At 42.4% G+C, this 7,500-nt stretch overlaps 2 non-coding genes across 2 annotated transcripts; both read right to left on the bottom strand.

The window, feature by feature from the left end:
- Nucleotides 1–634: 634 nt before the first annotated feature.
- LOC133667754 (5.8S ribosomal RNA) lies at nt 635–788 on the bottom strand. Its single transcript, XR_009833357.1, has one exon. It is a non-coding gene; the product is annotated as a 5.8S ribosomal RNA (ribosomal RNA).
- Nucleotides 789–2,330: 1,542 nt separating this feature from the next.
- Nucleotides 2,331–4,250, bottom strand: LOC133667773 (small subunit ribosomal RNA). Its single transcript, XR_009833376.1, has one exon. It is a non-coding gene; the product is annotated as a small subunit ribosomal RNA (ribosomal RNA).
- Between the last annotated feature and the right edge of the window lie 3,250 nt (nt 4,251–7,500).

Here is a 7,500-nt window from a genome sequence, read left to right on the forward strand (position 1 = left end):
AGAGTATGACACACACGAAGGAACGGAGTGGGTATTCCGATTCCTGGGGCTCTTCTCTCTCTCTCTTTTCTTTAACAATCTCGACGAACGGCAATCATCACGCGCCATCAAGGGATCTCTCTTCCCTCCTCTCTCGATATTAAACTCCCATATTTTATCCTTTCTCACAGTATCGCAGAAATATTAATTTCAGACGACGTTAGGGGCGCGGTATGTAATCGTGATCCAAAGACGGACGAATCGAAGCAGTGGCGGGTACGAAATAACGTTGAAAACGAGCACGAAGCGGTGAAACACGGGCGGTCATCCGTTACGTAAAACGGACGACTCACGACACCGAGAACACTCACGCAGGTCCGTGACATTTTCATTGTTACATACCACACGCTAGCACATGCATTTCGATTCTGTAGTCTCGGTCACGACCGCGACGAACGCCAACGAACGTCCAACAATCGCTCGTACGTCGCGCATCTTCCTCCTTGTAACTTGTCCTTTCCTCGATTTTTGACACCCGACTCGGAAACGTTCGATTTTAAAGAACGACGGCGGGGATTACAAAAAAGAGAGAAAAAAGGATCAAATGTACGAAGAGTAACGATACGCAACGCAAGCAGTATTTGGGTTACGTGAACGACCCTCAGCCAGGCGTGGTCAGGAATTGTATCCGTGGACCGCAATGTGCGTTCGAAATGTCGATGTTCATGTGTCCTGCAGTTCACACGTTGACGCGCAATTAGCTGCGTTCTTCATCGACCCACGAGCCAAGTGATCCACCGTTCAGGGTAATCGTATTTTTCTTTTTATTTTTATATTAAAGGAAACGACGAGGATACCCCGATACTGAATCCTTTTTTTTTTTAAACCGTCGCTCAACCTGGAGAGAACGACTCTTCTTCGAAGCATGGTCGCAGAGCCCATACGCTTAAAAAATTCGATATTGAAAACTATAATTCGTTCAGGTATATATTGCATTCTCGATAAAATTCGATGGGATACGAATTTCGGTTGGCCTCGAGCGGTCTTACCTCCCAATTTCCGAAGCGAATATCCGCTAACGGTACGGGTGTCCGACTCACGACACGATGGCCTCTCTGTATAACCGAACATAATTCGATATTCCCCTCTGAACGAACAACGTTTCAACTTTTAAATAAGAAGCGATAAAATCGGGCTCACGTCGACGCGATGCATCTTGGTTTCGCCGTTCTTGGTTTCGTCGGTTTAAAGCTTACAACGACGACGACCATCACACCATCCACCCATGGGTAGGAAGCACGATTCGAGAATGATTATAGCGTATAAGAGAAAAGAGGTCGAACTGGTATCCATCGAAGAGAACGTCGCGAAACAAAGTTCGACGGCGGCTCGTCCATCCTTCGATTTCGTTTTACTATCGACGCGCTACTTGTCCTTACCGCTTTTTCGATTATCATTATCTCGACAGCTTCGTTCGATCCCAAAGTCTTGGTGTGCGGTCCTCGTCCATCTCCCGTTTTATAACGGGAGCTCAGGCAACGAAAATAAAAAAGAAAGGAGGTACAGAAATGTGAATTTGGTACTTTTCTTGCACGTATCTATATACATACACATACGCAACGCACGCATATACGTTCATAAAGACGGCGGGTCTATTTAAAAAAGACCTCACGCAAGCGCCTTATTGTGTTGTCAAGCCATTTGTCATTTTATTTTTGTGTTTTCAATATATTTCAGTAGGGACGTAATGTTATTAAAGCGGCGGGTCATTTAAAAATTCGACCTCACGCAAGCGCTTTTTTTTCTTTTTTATCATTTTGTATATACCATTATGCATATACATACGTGATACGTACACGTACGTGCAAACCGTACCTTTATAAATCTTTATTAAAAATATACATCATCGAGACGGCGGATCGCGTCCGTATATGCATCCGTAAACGCACACACGACGACGACGATCTCACGCAAGCGTCCCTTTGTATCTTTTTTGCGTACCATAACGACATTCATCTCGTCGAGACGGCGGGTCCGTTTATTCGATAAATAGACCTTCACGCAAGCGTCTCTTCGAGCTTATTTATCGTTATTCCCTCTCTCTTCGTGTCGAATTTTCGTGTCTGGTAAGAAAAAAATTCGAAAATGATCGAAATCAACGGATACAACGGACGGAAGGGATTTCTTTTTCTTTCCCTCCTCACGTAAGCCATCGTTCCGTGATTTCATTATTCGTTCGATGTACAAAGTACATTTTGGTATTTGGTAATGGAATCGAAATTCCATTTTATCCTTCTCCTTGTTTATCTCTCTTTTTTGTTACGCATTCTCTTTTTGTATGTTTCATTCGTTAATGATCCTTCCGCAGGTTCACCTACGGAAACCTTGTTACGACTTTTACTTCCTCTAAATGATCAAGTTTGGTCATCTTCCCGGTAACATCGGCAATGCCGAGACATTGGCCGCGCACCAGTCCGAAGACCTCACTAAATCATTCAATCGGTAGTAGCGACGGGCGGTGTGTACAAAGGGCAGGGACGTAATCAACGCGAGCTTATGACTCGCGCTTACTGGGAATTCCTCGTTCATGGGGAATAATTGCAAGCCCCAATCCCTAGCACGAAGGAGGTTCAGCGGGTTACCCGGGCCTTTCGGCCAGGAAAACACGCTGATTCCTTCAGTGTAGCGCGCGTGCGGCCCAGAACATCTAAGGGCATCACAGACCTGTTATTGCTCAATCTCGTGCGGCTAGAAGCCGCCTGTTCCTCTAAGAAGATTTGTTTGTACGTTGGTAGTAAAAACCCACCGACCGAAGCCGAGGGCCTTCGAGATACCATAAGTTACGTCTATTTAGCAGGCTAGAGTCTCGTTCGTTATCGGAATTAACCAGACAAATCGCTCCACCAACTAAGAACGGCCATGCACCACCACCCACCGAATCAAGAAAGAGCTATCAATCTGTCAATCCTTCCGGTGTCCGGGCCTGGTGAGGTTTCCCGTGTTGAGTCAAATTAAGCCGCAGGCTCCACTCCTGGTGGTGCCCTTCCGTCAATTCCTTTAAGTTTCAGCTTTGCAACCATACTTCCCCCGGAACCCAAAAGCTTTGGTTTCCCGGAAGCTGCCCGCCGAGTCATCGGAGGAACTTCGGCGGATCGCTGGCTGGCATCGTTTATGGTTAGAACTAGGGCGGTATCTGATCGCCTTCGAACCTCTAACTTTCGTTCTTGATTAATGAAAACATTTTTGGCAAATGCTTTCGCTTCTGTCCGTCTTGCGACGATCCAAGAATTTCACCTCTAACGTCGCAATACGAATGCCCCCATCTGTCCCTATTAATCATTACCTCAGGGTTCCGAAAACCAACAAAATAGAACCGAGGTCCTATTCCATTATTCCATGCACACAGTATTCAGGCAAAGGTAGCCTGCTTTAAGCACTCTAATTTTTCAAAGTAAACGTATCGGCCCACCTCGACACTCAGTGAAGAGCACCGCGATGGGATATTAGTTGGACCGCCCACAAGGAGCTAAGCCCACCGATAGGACGTACCACATAATGCCAGTTAAACACCGCGAGCGGTGAACCGACACTGTGACACACAGATTCAACTACGAGCTTTTTAACCGCAACAACTTTAATATACGCTATTGGAGCTGGAATTACCGCGGCTGCTGGCACCAGACTTGCCCTCAATTGGTCCTCGTTAAAGGATTTAAAGTGTACTCATTCCGATTACGGGGCCTCGGATGAGTCCCGTATCGTTATTTTTCGTCACTACCTCCCCGTGCCGGGAGTGGGTAATTTGCGCGCCTGCTGCCTTCCTTGGATGTGGTAGCTGTTTCTCAGGCTCCCTCTCCGGAATCGAACCCTGATTCCCCGTTACCCGTTACAACCATGGTAGGCGCAGAACCTACCATCGACAGTTGATAAGGCAGACATTTGAAAGATGCGTCGCCGGTGCTAGATGACCATGCGATCAGCACAAAGTTATTCAGAGTCACCAAAACAAACGATGGACGAACGGACGAGCCGTCCGCCACCGATTGGTTTTGATCTAATAAAAGCATTCCTCCCATCTCTGAGAGGAATTCTGTTTGCATGTATTAGCTCTAGAATTACCACAGTTATCCAAGTAAATGTGTCCACGATCTAATGAACCATAACTGATTTAATGAGCCATTCGCGGTTTCACCTTAATTCGGCATGTACTGAGACATGCATGGCTTAATCTTTGAGACAAGCATATGACTACTGGCAGGATCAACCAGGGATCTTAGTTTATTATTAATATATTTTGCCAATTTTGACATATATATATTTTTCGTCGTCGGTGCCCCCTCACCGATCGACTACAATAGGTCTTTATAAATATTCGAGCACGTATCAAGCATGCTAAACATTTGGTAACCTTTTGAAAAAAATTTAATTTCATAAAGCGCGTAATATAAATTCACGCTGAGGCATATCCCAATGTAATATCAGCACTTCCACAATATGCCCCGTTCATTCACAATTTCAAGAATCATACTTCACAATATCATATATATAAAAATTATAATATAATATTGTGTTTTATTTAACAACGTGGTGTTACAATAACATCGCACGTCGTTTCTTTTCTCTCACTTTTACAAACTCAAAGCTCATCATACGAAACGTGTCGTATTGCAAGCCACCAAGAACTATTCGACACGCCCGTACGCCCTAGGGATTTATATATCCTTAGGTGTTAGAAAGGCCCGATCGCTCGAGGCTAAAAGTTGATGCTCAGTCGTACAAGTACACATGGCAAAAGCCATACATACAGGTCACCAGCGTCCCCCTATAGGTCGCTTTGCCGCTCAAGAGCCATTCGGTCATAGACACCGACTCGCGGCTATGCAGTGTGGAGAAAGATCGGTAAGAACCGGACAGAAACAGTCGAGAAAGTATTTCCCGAGGAGCGGTGTACCGTATCTCGACCGAGATCGTAGAACGGACACGCGCCCGACGCTGCTCCGCCCGGCCGCACCGGACCGTCGCTTCTCTTACAGTAACCGAACGGCCGGCCACCATGTCGGCGCCGACCGGGCTAATGCACGGCCGCTTATGGTGCAAAACCGCTGTAGCGACAGACCGAGCGGAGGTACGCTGGAACTTAGACTTCGATCGATGATCATTATCATTATACAAATTGGTAAAAAAAATTACAAATATATTAACAGGATGGTATAAATGAAAGGTCAATAATAGATTTTTTCAAAAAAATTAAATTTTTTTTTTCTCGATAAGAAAAGTTACGAAAAATTAATTTTTAATAAAGGAACAAAAAAAATTAACAATATAAAAAATTGCAAAGGATAAATATAAATTGATTAATGAAAAAAAACATACCAGTTATAACGTTATTTTTCGAGAAATTAAGAAAAAAATGCCCGAGTCATGTCGGTTCGGTGGCCCGACCGTACGCGCAAAGTCCCCGGTCATGTCGGTTCGCCCGTTCTATATATATCGCTCAGAGTAAAAAAAAATTATAAGTATATTAACATGACGGTATAAATGAAAGGTCAATATTATATTTTTTCAAAAAAATTAAATTTTTTTTTTCTCGATAAGAAAAGTTACGAAAAATCAATTTTTGATGAAAGAACAGAAAAAATTAACAATATAAAAAATTGCGAAGGATAAATATAAATTGATTAATGAAAAAAAAACATACCAGTTATAAGGTTATTTTTCGAGAAATTAAGAGAAAAACACCCGAGTCACGTCGGTTCGACCATAGCTCGATCGTACGCGCAAAGTCCCCGGTCATGTCGGTTCGCCCGTCTTACGCGTATGGCGCAAAGTCCCCGGTCATGTCGGTTCGCCCGTTCTATATATATATCGTTCAGAGTTCCCCGGTAAAAAAATTATAATTTATATTAACATGACGGTATAAATGAAAGGTCAATATTATTTTTTCAAAAAAATTAAATTTTTTTTTTCTCAATAAGAAAAGTTACGAAAAATCAATTTTTGATGAAAGAACAGAAAAAATTAACAATATAAAAAATTGCGAAGGATAAATATAAATTGATTAATGAAAAAAACATACCAGTTATAAGGTTATTTTTCGAGAAATTAAAAAAAAACACCCGAGTCACGTCGGTTCGACCATAGCTCGATCGTACGCGCAAAGTCCCCGGTCATGTCGGTTCGCCCGTCTTACGCGTATGGCGCAAAGTCCCCGGTCATGTCGGTTCGCCCGTCCTGCGCGTATAGCGCAAAGTCCCCGGTCATGTCGGTTCGCCCGTCCTACGCGTATGGCGCAAAGTCCCCGGTCATGTCGGTTCGCCCGTTCTATATATATATCGTTCAGAGTTCCCCGGTAAAAAAAAATTATAATTTATATTAACATGACGGTATAAATGAAAGGTCAATATTATATTTTTCAAAAAAATTAAATTTTTTTTTTCTCGATAAGAAAAGTTACGAAAAATCAATTTCTGATGAAAGAACAGAAAAAATTAACAATATAAAAAATTGCGAAGGATAAATATAAATTGATTAATGAAAAAAACATACCAGTTATAAGGTCATTTTTCGAGAAATTAAGAAAAAAATACCCGAGTCACGTCGGTTCGACCATAGCTCGATCGTACGCGCAAAGTCCCCGGTCATGTCGGTTCGCCCGTCTTACGCGTATAGCGCAAAGTCCCCGGTCATGTCGGTTCGCCCGTCCTGCGCGTATAGCGCAAAGTCCCCGGTCATGTCGGTTCGCCCGTCCTACGCGTATGGCGCAAAGTCCCCGGTCATGTCGGTTCGCCCGTTCTATATATATATATCGTTCAGAGTTCCCCGGTAAAAAAAAATTATAATTTATATTAACATGACGGTATAAATGAAAGGTCAATATTATATTTTTCAAAAAAATTAAATTTTTTTTTTCTCGATAAGAAAAGTTACGAAAAATCAATTTTTGATGAAAGAACAGAAAAAATTAACAATATAAAAAATTGCGAAGGATAAATATAAATTGATTAATGAAAAAAAAAACATACCAGTTATAAGGTCATTTTTCGAGAAATTAAGAGAAAAACACCCGAGTCACGTCGGTTCGACCATAGCTCGATCGTACGCGCAAAGTCCCCGGTCATGTCGGTTCGCCCGTCTTACGCGTATGGCGCAAAGTCCCCGGTCATGTCGGTTCGCCCGTTCTATATATATATCGTTCAGAGTTCCCCGGTAAAGAAAAATTATAATTTATATTAACATGACGGTATAAATGAAAGGTCAATATTATATTTTTTCAAAAAAATTAAATTTTTTTTTTCTCGATAAGAAAAGTTACGAAAAATCAATTTTTGATGAAAGAACAGAAAAAATTAACAATATAAAAAATTGCGAAGGATAAATATAAATTGATTAATGAAAAAAAAACATACCAGTTATAAGGTTATTTTTCGAGAAATTAAGAAAAAAACACCCGAGTCACGTCGGTTCGACCATAGCTCGATCGTACGCGCAAAGTCCCCGGTCATGTCGGTTCGCCCGTCTTAC

The sequence above is a fragment of the Apis cerana genome, unplaced genomic scaffold, assembly GCF_029169275.1.
Source record: "Apis cerana isolate GH-2021 unplaced genomic scaffold, AcerK_1.0 scaffold3_AcerK, whole genome shotgun sequence".
Lineage (NCBI taxonomy): Eukaryota > Metazoa > Arthropoda > Insecta > Hymenoptera > Apidae > Apis > Apis cerana.